This window comes from Lygodium microphyllum, chromosome 19 (assembly GCF_053477565.2).
Source record: "Lygodium microphyllum isolate KBCC chromosome 19, Lygodium_microphyllum_v1.1.10, whole genome shotgun sequence".
NCBI classification, from domain to species: domain Eukaryota; kingdom Viridiplantae; phylum Streptophyta; class Polypodiopsida; order Schizaeales; family Lygodiaceae; genus Lygodium; species Lygodium microphyllum.
Window position 1 is genome coordinate 121,496,366 of NC_141153.1, and position 16,489 is coordinate 121,512,854.

A 16,489-nucleotide genomic window follows, 5' to 3' on the forward strand; every position below is an offset into this window, starting at 1 on the left:
ACAATAAGTGTGATTGCAAATATCTAAACACCCCTCCTCAATCACAACCAAAAAGTACAAAGTGTGTAGAGGCTTTAGTGAGAGCAACATATGCAAATTATGGGCACACCATAAACATGGCAAAACACCAGAGATTGTTGCTGAAAAGGCTAAGTGCGGGTACCACAAACATGATGGTCATCTAGAGGCTGTAACAGGAGTCTCACAAAGTGTACAGAGGCTGTAGTACAAGGCTACATGAGGAGTTTTACAAGCTTATGTCCGAAGCATTAGGGCCAGGCAATAGAAGGCTAAAACATTCAGTAAAAAATAGGATCAAGGATCATGAGGCCCTTGTAGTTTTTAGCATTTCTTTTGACATAGATCATCTATTCATTGCAAATGTCGATGTAGTCAAGCTTACTCTTTTTGATCATGTACTTGTTCTTCACTTTGATTGCCACTTCAAAGCATTCATGATTTTTCTACTTATTCTTCTTATTCTTTTTCTCTTTGATCTTTTGGTCCTCTTCTTCTAGGTCCTCCTGATCTGCTTCTTCATCAACTTTGCTTGCATATGCATTAGTCTTCATGTCCATGTCCCCCTCAAGAAAAGATATCATTTTTTAGGCAACGGACATGACTTCAAACTTTTGCACTTTCATGTCTTCAAGGTCTTCAAATAGATACATTGATGGCATTTGGATATAGGCAGCTCCATCTAGGTAGAGTAACATCTTCTATGTAGTACAAGTGAGTAACAAGAGTAGTTGTGTTACCCTTGATAGCAAGTGTCCATATGAAAAACTTCATTTTGGTCATTGAGTATTATCTTAAAATCTGGGATAAATCAATAATGAGTTGATTCTTGAATGTGCTAACAAGCACAAGTGATGGGTTAGTGTTAATCCCACTATGTAGTATCAAAAGATACTATGGTTTTGAAGATGACGATTCTTGTTGCTTGGTGTTTGATGTTACCCCTTCAGCTTGAAACCCCTCCTTGATGGTAAATGAATTAAATATTTGCTGGAAGATTGAGTGTTGTAGCAAATCTTGAATGGTAGGAACTCTACTTGACTGAAAAGAGTGAGAAATTGAAGAGCTTGAGACTTGTAATAGCAATGATGTTATCCCGTTGAGCTTTGATTTCTCTAGATCTTCCAAAGCTTGATGATTGGTTGATAAAATATTTGCTAAACATTGAGTGATCCTTGCTATTGGCAATGTACGAATAGTCATGGCTTTTAGCAAAGGCAACACGGCTCCATTAGAGCCCATGAGGCCGCCGGTAGAGAAATCCACCATCAAGCCCTAAGGAGGGGGGTCGAGACTTGTCCCAAACCGCTAAGCCACACCGCTAGTAAACTGATGAGATCAAAGTTAAAACCCTTAAACCAAAATTCAATTGGGTGCCTAAACATCAAGGACCATCATCTAGAAGCATACAACCACGACCTCACAAGCCTAGGAACTCATACTCAAAACCTAAGAGGCAATGAAGAAACTATAGACACCAATGAATGGTCAAGACGTGATGGGTCCCCAAGACCTTGTTGAGAAATAGACAAATGATGTATGCTCCAAGAGGAGCTGTCCTGAATCCCATATGCACAGTGAGGAGAGTGGAACAACTCAAAGCCTATAAAGCATTGTACTTGACTATGAAATGAAGACAATATCATGATGCTTGGTACTTTCAGTTAAGTGTCTTGTCATTGTCAATTCTACACAAGATTGTGTTTATGAGTCCAAGCTAATCTATCTTGGAACCTAATTCACTTGTGTAATAGTTGGTCTCTACTTGTCCATGTCATTATGAACTTGGTCTTCATCTTTGATCCACCATAGCTTGTGTCATGTCCTAGATCCGTATCATTTAACATGGTATCAGAGACCAGTTGGACATGGCAAAGATCATACTCTGAATCTCTAGTCTCCCTTCACCTCTGGTAATCTCTAACCAGCCCACATTCAACTCATATCTCCAGTTTGAACTTCAAATCTCAGTTGGACCTTGTGGCAGCCATAGCCAGACTGCACCTACCCACCTTGGAGCTCTTGGATCTCTCTCTACGGGCCATATCTTCAAGTGATTCCTTCTGGAGGTATCTTCCCTTGCTCAAGACGCTTCATCCTAGCACCTCAATCGATGACATTACTGCTTCCCAGCTCCAGCATTACAGAAATCGAAACACGCTGTCCAGTCTGCCCCTGTCCACGGTCATACTGCTGATGCCAATCGTACGGTTCGCAATCGACCCTGTGAGCATAGGGCTTTTGAAGCTGACTATGCAAGCCTACTCCCCATGCAATATCTTGGGCAATGGTCAACTCGTTGAGCTGCACAAACTGAAAGAACAGTCGGCTGTCTGAAACCCTAGAGGAAGCCATATCCAAAAATTTGAAAAGCTTGGTAACCTTGTTCTTTTTCTCATTACCATCATCAACAGTGATTTTGATCACTGAGGAATACTCTCTGAAGCTCATTACTAGTCTGGAAGTGTCCAAGGAAGCTCAGAAGCCACCCACGAAGTTCTTGAGAGGAAGCAGATCAAGTACCGACTAGTATCCATTAACACTCAACTAATGTCAATTTGACACTGATTCTCTTGTGTCTCTTGACACATTAAAATACAATTTTTTGCTGGTTAACTGAAGATTAGCAACATGGCAGAGCTTGAGCAAATAGCAAAGTTCAATGGAGAAGGCTTCCATGCCTTGAAGGAAAAGACCATGTATCACCTAATGCGAAAAGACTTGTGGGACCTATTTGAAGATGATGCAGATAACAAGAAGGAAGATTATGAAGACGGGTTCGTTGAAGAAGAACAGTTCAAATCCAAAGAATGGAAGAAGATGAATAATAAGGCACTAGGCATCATTGCCTGGGGACTAAGTGATGATGTGTTACATCATATATCTGGCATTAGAAATGCTAGAACCGCCTGGGAGGAACTTCATAGAATGTTTGGTACTCAAGCAAAGAACTCAAAGGTAAAACTTCTCATGCAGTTTTATAAACTGGATATCAAAGACGGTGCTTCTATGACCATACATATTAATAAGTTTAAGAGTTTAAAAACTCAGCTTGCATCTCTTAAAAAGAATATTGATGAAGATGAAGCAATAGCCGTACTGCTTGCAAGTGTAAACAAGGATCCATATGAGAACGTTGTGTCCACTCTAAGTAATGTTCCGAGTCTCTCACTCAAGGATATTGAGCACTCACTGCTTGATGAAGAAAGCAAGTTTAAAAGCAAAGATGTAAAAGAAACTAGCCCAAGGCAAAACCTCTTATACACTAGAGGAGCTACTGGACCCAAAGGAAGAGGTCGAGGATTCATCAACAACAATAACAAGGATCGGATTACATGTCACTATTGTGGTAAGACTAGCCATGTAGCCAGTGAATGTTTCCACAAGAAGAGAGCCCAACAATTGCAAAGTGATCATCACCAGAACCAATACATGGAAGAAAGAGAAGAAGAAGAATATGCTTCCACTACCATCAACAACTCTGACAGATTGTTTTGAAGAACTTTCATTGTATCTTTCATATGTTTTTCCCATAGTGGATCTTTCTTTTCCTTAGTGAATTTGATTGTACAACCCTTGCCAAGATGTAAAGTCTCAAGCTTTAACTTGACTAGGCTGCCTATGAGCTAGTATTCCGGGCCATGTTATCATGAAGGGGGGGCAAAAGCCAGCAAGTGTAGGGACTCATCATTTAAGGGGGGGTGTTGAGAAATAGACAAATGATGTATGCTCCAAGAGGAGCTGTCATGAATCCCATATGCACAGTGAGGAGAGTGGAACAACTCAAAGCCTATAAAGCATTGTACTTGACTATGAAATGAAGACAATATCATGATGCTTGGTACTTTCAGTTAAGTGTCTTGTCATTGTCAATTCTACACAAGATTGTGTTTATGAGTCCAAGCTAATCTAACTTGGAACCTAATTCACTTGTGTAATAGTTGGTCTCTACTTGTCCATGTCATTATGAACTTGGTCTTCATCTTTGATCCACCATAGCTTGTGTCATGTCCTAGATCCGCATCATTTAACAGACCTTATGGCAAGTGCAAGGCTATTATGAGGGGCAATGCCTGTATATGGATGCCTAAAACCAAGAGGGCCAATGACACTATTCAAATACCAAACTTGACCACACAAAGCTCCATGACAGATCATGCACTAAAGCGACAAAAGACTCAAGCTGCGAAGCCCATAGAGCCCAACACCGTTAAGCCTATAGAGCCTCAATGGGTCTATCGATCGAAATCGTAGCTTGCTGACTCCAAACCGACCTAGTGCCCCTAAAGCCTCATAAACATTTGGCAATACAATGTTTGATTCACAAACCACACTTAGCGCACAAGAGGCTAAACTACACACTCAGGAGGAGCAGCCACAATTGTAGACATTAACCGCCGCTGAGCTATCATGTCCCCTCAAACTCCAGCCTTCAATAGGTCTTAAACCCTCTTACAAATGATGATTGATTCTTACCTTGGCCATAGACTTAGCTAAAAATACAGGGGGTGACTTGCTTGTTTGCCTTTGGTGTTTAGATGCCACGTTTACCACACTTGCTAAAAGCTATGACTGATTAGACCTAGGTCTTTTAGATGAGCCTTTAGCAATGGAGGTACGCATGCTGCCTTGCTTATGGTAAGAATCAGAATTTGAGTTTGTTAAAGCTCCATAGGAAGCTGAGGAACTCATTTCCACCAAGATTTCCTGTGAACAAGCATGCAAGCAATGCCTCATTATGTCTTATGACAAGGACACAGTCCTTGCCACTGACCAAGAAATTGAGAAGTTGAAATAGCTTGCTGACAATGACTCCTCTTTCTTGCAACAATGATATGATCTTCTACTTCAATGGGAGAAAGGGGGCTACCAAATCATGACCAATGCTGATTAGAGACATGCAATCAAGACCTCAGAATACTATCCAACTTATGTAGCCCCAACCTTTTATAGGGTGTTGACCACCATTTGCAACTATCCCCTCGAAGAGCATATCTTGACTCACCCCTCCCTTGATAGAATTTTGAAGGAGGAGGAGTTACACATTTTGTGGCTAGCAAAATAAACTCCGATGATTTCCTACTGGATGTCCTCACCTACATCACTCATGTAAGCATCCGATCTATCAACATGGACCACTATGCTATGGAGTACAACCTGAACTTCTATGCTTGGCTCACCTAAAAGTGAAACATCTTGAGCATGTGTTGAATGGCCTTAGACCTTCAACCTCTAATCCTAGGAAGGATTTTTCTCATTTCCAAAGGGGGAGGGGGTAAGGTGGAAAAACATACTTTAAGAAAATTCTCATGGAACTTCATTGGATTGTGAGAATTGTGAAGAAAAATTCTCTTTCTGTACTTAAGCTTTTCATTTTTCTATAAGTGCATAATCACTCTCTACTCATTATCTTAAGAAAACTAATGGTGAGATATGGTGTTATGATAGGGACCCACAATGGCAAGTTAGGAGAAGAGCAACAAACTTCCATTCTCAAAAGAGGAACAAGCTAAGTACAGCCTGTCAGTGGAGACAAGGCCTTCAACCAATTCAACTTAGAGGATGTGGCCATGGAAGAATATGCCATAAAATAGATTGTGAAGCAATGCAATCTGCAAAAGTACCTACAGAAAGTTAGGCAAGTCGTTGATTATGAAAAGTATGCAGACTTTCTCTGAACCTTCAACAGGAATTGCGGCACTGTAACTGTGCACCAAGAAAGGGAAACCCACTAGGTGGAGGTCGAGTTGAGACTTGAGTTGGTGGAGAGAGTGTTGGGCTTGCCCAACAAGGTTGAGTGATGGCCCAAAAGAGATGTGTATGATATGTTGAGAATGGACAATATTCTAGTCCACACCAATGACGACATCAGTATCATCTACATCCCAGATACAGAAGTCCAGCTGGCTACAAGCGAGGTTGCAAGTGAAGATGGTCCATGCCTTGTTCTCTAGTCATAGGTACAATGCACTGATGAGCCATATCAATGTACCTATGTTGGAAAGCATTGTAGCCAAATCCCTAGACGAAGTAAACCTAAATGGCTTTGTGCGAAAGACAATAGAAACTTCAGCAAAAGCACTGGTCATAGGTGGAAGACCAATGGTAGTGGGAGGTGAGTCTTCAGCCTCCAAGGCAAGGAAGAAGTCGTTATCGAAGGCCTCGACCATTGGGTTTGGGGGAGTATTGATGGCCATCATTAGAGAGATAGTGGGGGAAGCACAAGAAGATGAGGGAGTTGATGAAACACTAGATAGGTCTCCTCTCCACCTAGAAAAAGAACAATCCAGTGAGAAGACGAAGAATGACTAAGAAGAGACCATGAAGAAAGAGAGAGCAAACCTACAAAGAGCCCGAAGAGAGAGTCCAAAAACACCAAATACAAAATAAAGAGAAAAGAAAAGGAAGAGGCAAAAAGGATAAAAGAGGAATCCAAGAGGGCTGAAGAGGAGAGAAAGAGAAAAGTAGATGAAGAAGCTGAGGAGCTCAAGAGGAGAGAAGAAGAAGACATAGCTCTAGCCTTCCACCTATTAGTGGAGTAGCCCTCAAGGGAAGAAGAGATGGCTGCCATGAGCCCACCCAGAGATGAAGGCCCAAGTTCTAGCACCCAAATGCTACAAGCTACAGCACAACCAAGTATGGAGGGCAAGGGTAAAGGTTTGTTGCACCCACTTCTAGCCAACCTAGTGCCAACCACCCCAACAACCACAACCACCCAAGTCTCTACACCTAAGGTCAATGCCAACAAAATCATGGCCTAGGTGCATTTTTTGGTCAGCAAAGAAATGGCCCATGAGGGAGATGAAGGAGTTCTTGCGTAGGAATGAAGAGACCAACAACATCAGATGTTGAGTCGATGCATGATCCTAAAAGATAGATAATTGAAACATCCATGACCACTACCCCCACCAAACTATTGTCCCATCCACGAACTATGATGACTATGTTAAGAAACTTCCGTTACAACTTGAGAGCAGAAAGGAAGAAAAGAAAATAGCCATTGCTGAGTTAGAGGAGGCTGGAAAAGAGACTATGGCAACCTTTCAACTAGGAAAAACCCACCAAGTGGCCATGTGTGAAAGATAAATAAATGAGCTAAAGGTTGAAGAAACACAGGCTCTCATGAGCATGCAACAATTGAATAAAGAGCTAGTAGTGCTATATGAAGAGTTGCAAAAAACGTCATGGATGCCATAGAAATGTTAGAAGCAACAAGAGAAGAGAGGGCCTAAAGGTATCAAAAGAAGACGGAAAATTTGAAGAAGAAGGTAGCCTTAGAGCTAGAAGAGTAGAAGAGATTGGAAAGGGAAATTGAGGAATAAGAGCAGAGGTTAATGATCCTAGCTCAAAGGTAGGGAGAAAGCTTTGAAGAAATGAAAAAGAAGGCATAAGCATGGACAACTAGAAGTGAAAGAAGAGTAAAAGACTTAGCATGCCGTCTAGCTTGTGTAGAAGGGGACAATGTGCTCGCAAAGAGCAGGGCAGAGGCTGCACAAGTAAGCTTAGAAACCCAACAATGCACCTTTCTCAAAAATATCATGGATATCACCCAAATGGAAGAAGGGGAGGCAGTTGATTCATTGAAAAGAAAGCTAGGGATCCCACAGGGTCTTGAGACAGGGGTTGCATATGCCATCACAAGTAGTAGGAGTCAGCCTAAGCCTATAGCATTAGAGGAACTATTTGCTGAGGGAGAGCTTGATGATGCAAGAAGTGGATGCCCTTGGATTCATCGAAGGATCACCATAGGAACACAGGGAGAAGGAAGAGGTAGAACACTTTGAAATGGGACAATAATAGGAGGAGCTAGTCCCACAACCTCCTTCCCCATGATCTAAAGTGTAGTGGCGGCAAGTGGGCACCTCTGCTGAAAGGAAAGCCAAGCTCAAAAATAAGAGAAAGTAGATGCTAGAGCAAGCAGTAAGAAGATTGAATGCTCGACCGACAATGGTGCTAGCAGTGCCTATCCCCTTGAGGGAAGACTGCTTCCCGATAAATTCTAATGTTGAACTCATATTTTGGGAGCAGAGAGAAAATAACCGTGAACTGTTTGACTTTGATTTTTGATTCCCCACTACTTTGAGCAGAGTATTATCAACCAAGGTGTTGGAAGAGGTGATTAATGTCGAAAGGAGGTTGGGAGATAGGTGGACCTCAAAGAGAGAGAATAATCCTACCCAATGGGGAACAGAGGCTCTAGACTATTGGGAGCACAAAGTCTATGAAGTGTCTAAAACAATGAAGGGCTATGAGTGCCAAACCAAAGTGGAGGAGGCACATCTGGAAAGGAAACACGGGTGCCTGGATGTCATTTTGTAACACCCTACCCTTCAAAATAAATAAATAAACCAAAGTGGAGGAGGCACATCTGGAAAGGAAACACGGACGCCTGGATGTCATTTTGTAACACCCTACCCTTCAAAATTAATAACGCTACTTTCATGCCATATCTAAGAAGGGTAGGAGTAGATTACAATCCAGACATCCATGGTCGATATGACTTCCCAAGGATATACTATGTCAGCACCACCAAGCCTGAGGAAGCCCTCACTTTCACACTACAAGACCTATACGACTTAGGCTTCCCAAGGATATACAATGTCAATGCCACCAAGCCTGAGGAAGCCCTCACTTTCACGGTGCAAGGCCTATACGACTCAATAGCCCACTTTCTTAATGAATTCACTTCATTCCCAAACCCAACCTTCCTAACTATGTGCAATTATCTTAGATTTCTTAGAGTACTATTAAAGACAGATCCTATATCACAAGAGTACCACCTACTACCACTATTTTTTAATCCAAATGGCATAGACGACTGTCATAGTTGGATCTTAAGTGCGATTTGCCTCCTTTGGTATGCACTGATTACCCCGCCCTTTTTGTCGGATATGCGCTCATGGACTTAATTAGCTAGGATGTGGATTTGGCGATGTTACTTTGAAAAAATTAGAGTGTTCAAAGCAAACCTATGCTCTGAATACATTAGCATGGAAAAACGCAAAGGGGGGGTGAGGTAGGGGGGTTTTGAGAGGTGGGGGGAGGGGGGGGATGAGGGTGTGCCGTGTTGTGGGGTGCGGTGGGTTGAGCGGGGTTTTTTGAGGTAAGGTGAGGTGGGATGGATGGAGTAGGGTTTTTTCAGGGGTTGCCATGTCGTGGGGGGAGGGAGGAGGACTTGGGTGGAGTGGGGGGTTTTTTTTTGGTGGGGGGGTTGTGCCATGTCGTCGGGGGGCGGGGGGTTTGGTGGAGCGGGGTTTTCTTAGGGGAGGAAGGTGTGCCATGTCGTGGGGGGTGAGTTGAGGTGGGGTGGGGTGGGATGGGGTGGGGTGGGGTGAGGTGGGGTGAGGTGAGGTGAGGTGAGGTGGGGAGGGGGGGGCTAAGGTGAGGTGAGGTGAGGTGGGGTGGGGTGGAGTGGGGTGATGTGAGGTGAGGTGGGGTGGGGTGATGTGAGGTGAGGTGGGGTGGGGTGGGGTGGGGTGGGGTGAGGTGGGGTGGGGTGGGGTGGGGTGAGGTGGGGAGGGGGGGATAGGGTGGAACCAGTGAGCTTTTTTAAAGAGGAATGGCCATACCGTGGGAAGTCTACGGGGCTTTTTTTCTTTTACAATCGAGTACCCCAGCTAATGGAATAGATGGAGGGGCATGGGATTTGTTTTAGTCTTATTTTCTGCCCTTTCAGTGGAAAGAGAAGCGCTTTTGGCTGGCATGAGGGATTCGATTTCAGTATCTTCCGGGATCGAAAACTAACCTGTCCCCTTGTCATAAGGGTTCAAGGTACAACTAGCAAGGATCCCGTAGCTTTATTTTGTGCTCTAGAACTTCGTTCCTAGGGAACCTCTTCCGTGGCTATGAGCTCATCGACCCCGTAACGGCTGATTTGAAAGATGAAAGCATGCTTGTTAATGCATGTTAACATGCCAGTTCCCATTTTGATCCCATTTGTTTTGAATTAAAGGTTCTCTGGCCATATGCACTAGCACATTGAAAGTTTTTTCGGAAAAAATACTAGACTCTAGAACATATCTTTACTAAACCTGAAGGAAGCCCTTTATAAACAAAAGAAACATAGATGTTTCTAATCGTCAAATCTCCATGAAAAATATTGCGAATTCCAATGAAGGAAGGTGACCCTTGTTTTTTGAGGTGAGGTTAGGTGGGATGGGGGGTTTTTTGAGAGGCGGGGGGCAGGGGGATGAGGGTCTACGGTGTCATGGGGGGGTGAGGTGGGGTGGGGTTATGCCATGTCATAGGCGAGGGGGCTGCCATATCGTGGGAGGGGAGGGGTTGTGCCATGTCGTGGGGGGTGAGATGAGGTGGAATGGGGTGAGGTGAGGTGAAATGGGGGGGAGGAGGTTTAGGGTGGAGTTGGGTTTTTTGGAGGGGGTGAGGTGGGGTGGGTTGAGTGGGGTTTTTTGAGGTGAGGTGAGGTGGGATGGGGGGTTTTTTGAGAGGCAGGGGGGATGAGGGTGTGTCGTGTCATGGAGGGGTGAGGTTGGGTGGGGTGGATTGAGAAGGGGTTTTAGAGGTGAGGTGGGGTGGGATGGATGGAGCAGGATTTTTTCATGGGGTTGCCATGTCGTGGAGGGGGGACTTGGGTGGAGTGGGAGATTTTTGTTTTTGGGGGGGGGATTGTGCCATGTTGTGGGGGGGGGCGGGGGGGTTGGTTGGAGCGGGGTTTTCTTAGGGGGGAAAGGTGCACCATGTCGTGGGGGGTTAAGGTGAGGTTAGGTGGGGAGGGGGGGTTAGGATGGAGTGGGGTTTTTTTTGGGGGGGGGTTGAGTTTGGCTGGGTTGAGCAGGGTTTTTTGAGGTGAGGTGAGGTGGGGTGGGGGGTTTTTTGAGAGGCGGGGGGGGGGGGGGGGGGGGAATGAGGGTATGTCGTGTCGTGGGGGGGTGAGGTGTGGTGGGGTTGTGCCATATCATAGGGGGGGGTTTCATGGGGTTGCCATGTCGTGGGGGGGGGAGGGCGGACTTGGGTGGAGTGGGGATTTTTTTTTGGGGGGAGGGGGTTGTTCCATGTTGTGGAGGAGGAGGGGATTGTGCCATGTCGTGGGGGGGGTAGGGGGTTGGGTGGAGCAGGGTTTTGTCAGGGGGGAAGTTGCGCCATGTCGTGGAGGGTGACATGAGGTGTAGTGGGGTGGGGTGGGATGACGTGCAGTGAGGTGGGGAGGGGAGGGGTGTTTAGGGTGGAGTGGGGTTTTTTGGAGGGGTGAGTTGGGGTGGGTTGAGTGGGGTTTTTTGAGAAAGGTGAGGTGGGGTGGGGTGGGGGGTTTTTTGAGAGGGGGGGGAATGAGAGTATGCTATGTCGTGGGGGGGTGAGATGGGGTGGTATTATGCCATGCCGTGGAGAGCCGAGATTGTGCCATGTTGTGAGGGGGCAGGGGTTGGGTGGACCGGGGTTTTCTGAGGGGGAGAAGGTGTGCATGTCATGGGGGGGGGGAGAGGTGAGGTGAGGTGGGGTGGGCTCGGGTGGGGTGAGGTGAGGTGGGGAGGGGGAGGGGGATGTGGGTGTGCCGTATCATGGGGGGGTGAGGTAGGGTGGGGTGGGTTGAGCGGGGTTTTTTGAGGTGAGGTGGGGTGGGATGGATGGAGTGGGGCTTTTTAAGGGGGTTGCCATGTCGTGGGGGAGGAGGGGGGGACTTGGGTGGAGTGGGATTTTTTTATGGGGGGGTTGTGCCATGTCATGGGGGGGAGGGGGGAAGGGACTTGGGTGGAGTGGGTTTTTTTTCGGGGGGTGGGGGACTTGGGTGTAGTGGGGTTTTTTTTCTTTGGGGAGGCGGGGGAGACTTGGGTGGAGTGGGGTTTTTTTTTTTTCGAAGGAGAGGGGGGGTTGGTTGGTGCCATGTCGTGGTGGGAGGGGATTGGGTTCCATGACATAACATGACCCCCCTCCCAAACATAGCATGGCAGGACACGATGCGATGTGCCCCCCTTCTCCTTTCCCAAACATAACATGACCCCCCCAAACACAACACGACATGGCGCGACACGACACGACGTCCCCCTTGCCCCCTGTTCCCAACATAACAGGACACCCCCTCCAACACAACATGACATGACGCGACATAACATGACCCTCCCAATGCAGCATGACACAACATGATGCACCCCCTCCCCCTTTCCCCAACGTAACATGACCTCCCCTCCCAAACACATCATGACACGACATGATGCGACACGCCCCCTTTCCCATTTTTCCAACATAACATGACACCCCTTCCAACACAGCACGACATGGCACAATGCGACCCCCTCCCCCTTTCCCCAACATAACATGACATCCCCCCCCCCCAACGACATGACACGATGCGCCCCCTTCCCCCTTCTCAACATAACATGACCCCCCCCTCCCCCCTTCAAAATTCAGCCCCCCTTCTCAACATAACATGACTCTCCCCTTCAAAATTCGGCCCCCCTTCCCTCAACACACACACCATGACGCAACGTGCCCCTACAAAATTCGGTCCCCCTTTCCTCAATACACACACCATGACGCGATGCGTCTCCTCCCTCCCCCTCAAAATTTGGCCCCCCCTCCCCTCAACATGCCATGACGATGCGATGCGCCCTTCCCCCCCTCCCCCGCCTCCTATACCTAGATTGACACACAGTCTCATGTGCATTGGGTAGCTTGATGACGCACGATATCATGTATCTTTTGGAGACTCTGCATGGAAGATTATTCATGGTAGGCTTGTGCTTGGGAGAGGTGCCAAGGCTAGCAGTCTCTACCCCTTAGTTGTTTCTAGATATATAGTTGATCATTGTTTACCGCATTTACCGCAGCACAGAGGAGTGGGAAAATAGAAAAAAGAAAAAAAAAAGGAAATAGCGAAAAAGGCGTAGGATAAAAGAAGGAAAAGGTGCCGTGGAAATTTAAATGCTCTGGCACAACCCCCGAAAAGTCTTGGTGTCACCCCAAGTCAGTAGAAGAGTAAAAGGCGCACCATTAAATGTGGAAGCGCTCCCGAATCCTTGTAAAAGAGCGCCAGGCTTGCTGCTATGCAAAGTGTATGCATTAGTTGGAAATAGGATAAATTAGAATGGTGGAAAATGGGAAAAAGGGCCCAGGCTACAGCCGGCCATGTAAAAAAGGGAAAAGGGGATGACCGCCCAAAAAGGATTTAGGGCTTTGTATATAAAGTTGAAAAGTGAATGACAAGCTCATTCTTTTGGTGTGTGGCAAAAGAGTCTTCTTCTTCCTCTCTTCTTCTCTCCTTCTTGCTTGTGTGTGCTCTTGAGAGAGGGAGTGTGAGAGTGTGAGGGAGTGAGTGTGTGGGAGTGAGGGATCAAGAGGGTGAAGCTCTTCACCATCTCCTCTTCTCTTCTTCTCTTCTCTTCTCTTCTCTTCTCTTCTCTTCTCTTCTCTTCTCTTCTCTTCTCTTCTCTTCTCTTCCACGCACGGCTATGGAGGATGGATCTTGGAGATGGAGGAGGATTGAGAATGCTTGAGCTAGCATCAAGAATCGTGGAGCTACCATAGTGCAAGAGAGAGGAGGGTACTCGATCAAGCATCAAGGTAAGCTCACTACACTCGTAGGATTGACGGCACGTCGGCTAGGTGAGAGATAGCCATTAGAGCTCGCTTGGAATGCTTGAAGCAATAAGCGGTCCGTGGATCTTGGCAGTTGAGCGAAGGCTCCCACATTTTGGTTCCGTTGGGACCAACGGATTCAAGCTTGAGCACTTGCGTGCCTCATATCGAGCATCGAAGTAGGGGCTACATCCCCGAAACGGAGCTTGAGATAGGTAGAAAGTTTGGGTGTTTTTGATCTTCAAAACAAGTAAGTATTTTGGGATATTTTGGTTGTTTGATGATTGAAAAACATGGAGAAATTTTTTCAGTTTTTTGCTTTCGATTCGTGTTGCGTTTGGAGTAGGCTAACATTAGGAAATTGCACCTGAGAGGCATAGGGTTTGCTGCTGTATAACAGGGAGAAAATTGGGAAAAACGAGTGAGAAATGGGAAAAATGCTCATTTGAATGTGTAGGAATCACAAGGAGAGTGATCAGTAACATTCGGGTAATGTCCAGCAGGGGTATAAGTTCTTAGAGGGCAAGGAAATCCTCATTTGCAACCAGCTGAGAGTGAGAGACAGAGAGAGAGAGAGAGAGAGCTTGGGTGACCCATTCCTATTGATCAGTGCGAGGAGTTACGTTGCCATCGGCGATCCCTAGGTCTATAGATCTCTTCCCCATCACTCCAACATCGTTCCTGGCGAATCTTGTAGCCTACAATAATCAATACCGTAAGATTCTGGACGATTTCATGCTCAAAAGTGCGTTCGGGTCGACGGAATCAGACACCTGATTCAGTGTCCGATTTTCAGAATCGGACGTCCGATTCTGAAAATCTAACGTTCGAACCACTCGGACACTCGAACACTTTGGGACTCGAACACTTTGGGAACCCATCCGATTTTGGGAATCGGACCACTCAGACACTCAGACACTCGGACCAACCCCGTCCGATCGGACGCTTCGTTCAATCGAGGAAATCAGACCCACCCCTGTCCGATTTGTAGAATCGGACCCACTGATTAGGACATGTCAGCAATCGGACCACCCACCTGGTCCGATCAGATCACTTGTCCGATTTTCAAAAATCGGACACTTGACCCCTGTCCGATTCTGAGAATCGGATAGCTCAAACTCGGAGCCACCTAGTCTGATTCCGAGAATCGGACCACTGATAAATCGGACCACTGGTAAATCGGACGTTCGATTTTCAGAATCGGACACACTTTTAGGCAAAAAAAGAAGAAGAGAAAACATAAAAAATTGACCCCCACAATTGATTGCAAGTGCAACCCGCTCCAGGACAACATAGCGAGCGCCTTGTAGGCAGTTTCCGATGTAGGAGTCACCAGCAAGGGACAGGGGGACGGTGCTGGAGCACTCCCCAGTGAGACCAGACACGTTGAGAAGGAAAATCCAATCGTAGGACCTGTGATCGACCCCCTAGTGAATAGCAAGAAGCAGCGCTGTCGTATTGCTGCGCATTCGAGGTGTGTAAACCACCCAAAAGTTGTGCATGGGATTTGGTACTTTGTACATATTTAGTTGTTGTGATTACATTTATTTTCTGCGTATGAGTATAGTAGCGAGTATGAAGGATTGCTTTCAGTCTATGTTGAACAGGATCAAGGAGACAAGACATTACAATTATTCAAACAAATGCATGAGGAGGATATCTCTTTGGATAGTATCACAATTGTCTGCACCTTAAAAGCTTGTGGCATGGCTGGAGCTATAAACAACGGCCAAGAAATACATGCTGAGATTGATAAGATAGGGCTATTGAAGACAAATGTGGATGTGGGCATTGCATTAATTGATATGTATGCTAAATGTGGCTGGCTGGCAGAGGCACAAGCAGTGTTTGATATGTTTCCTTATCGAGATCTAGACACATGGAATGTCCTAATCACAGGATATGCACAACTTTTGAAAGGCCACGTTATAATTCTGTAGTGATCTTTTGCTTCATCATGTCGAATGCATGAATCATGCGATGACATAGATTTTCCGAGTCAAGTATCGTATCTATGCTGCGAGAATAACGATGATGACATTTCCCATGTAGCTTGGAATGTGGTTTAACTTGAAAAAGGGAATCACAAACAGGGCGGATCTCTGTAATTGGGAAATAGAGCTACGAAGGCTAAAGAGGGGATTTTGAAAGGCTAAAGAAGGAGGGAAAAGGAGAGCCGTGCTTTGAGGGGGAAAAGGAGAAGCTTTTGGAGCTATTTTGAGGAGGCATTTTGGGGGGAGGCAAGGCTCCTCAATCAGAGAATTGCTCGTTAAGCATCGCAGGGAAAAGGGGAGGCGTGCGCCCTTGGCTTCGTCTGGCTCGCCTCTTCTCCTCCGCAACAGTATCACAGTGGCAGACTTCCTCAAGAGCATAGGGAAAGGAGTTGAGGCTCATGCTGACAAGATTGCTAACGAAGTTACGGAACTGGATGAGCTCGTTCTAATCAGAAGAATGAGACTCAAGAAGATTGGGGTTCCATGTCAACAAAAGAAAATGATTTTATGCCACACCGAAATGTATCGACAAAATTTGTGGAAGCCCAAAATTGCCAAATCTTGAGTACAGCTGCATCGTATCACTCCTGATATTCATTTTGCAATCAGCAGGTTCAGAAATTGTTAATGCTAGAACAACAATTTGAGTGATTAATCTGTCCTCTGAAGCAATGCATTGATCAGCTGGAGGAAGGAGGCTTCAACAGAAAAATAGATTGTACTCTGCGGCTCAAGGGAAGGGTCATGGTTGTGTTTCACGTGTTTGGCTTTCACTGTTGTCTTCTCTGAGTCGAAAAGAAAAGGTTTCGATACAGGCATCGGCACAGGCCCGCAATACAATAATTATTTGCATACCATTAGCATGAGGTTACCATCGCTACCATAGCATCACAGAGCCAGGTTCTGTTTATATGTTGTATTTGATATGTTGAAGAGGGGAAAGGGAT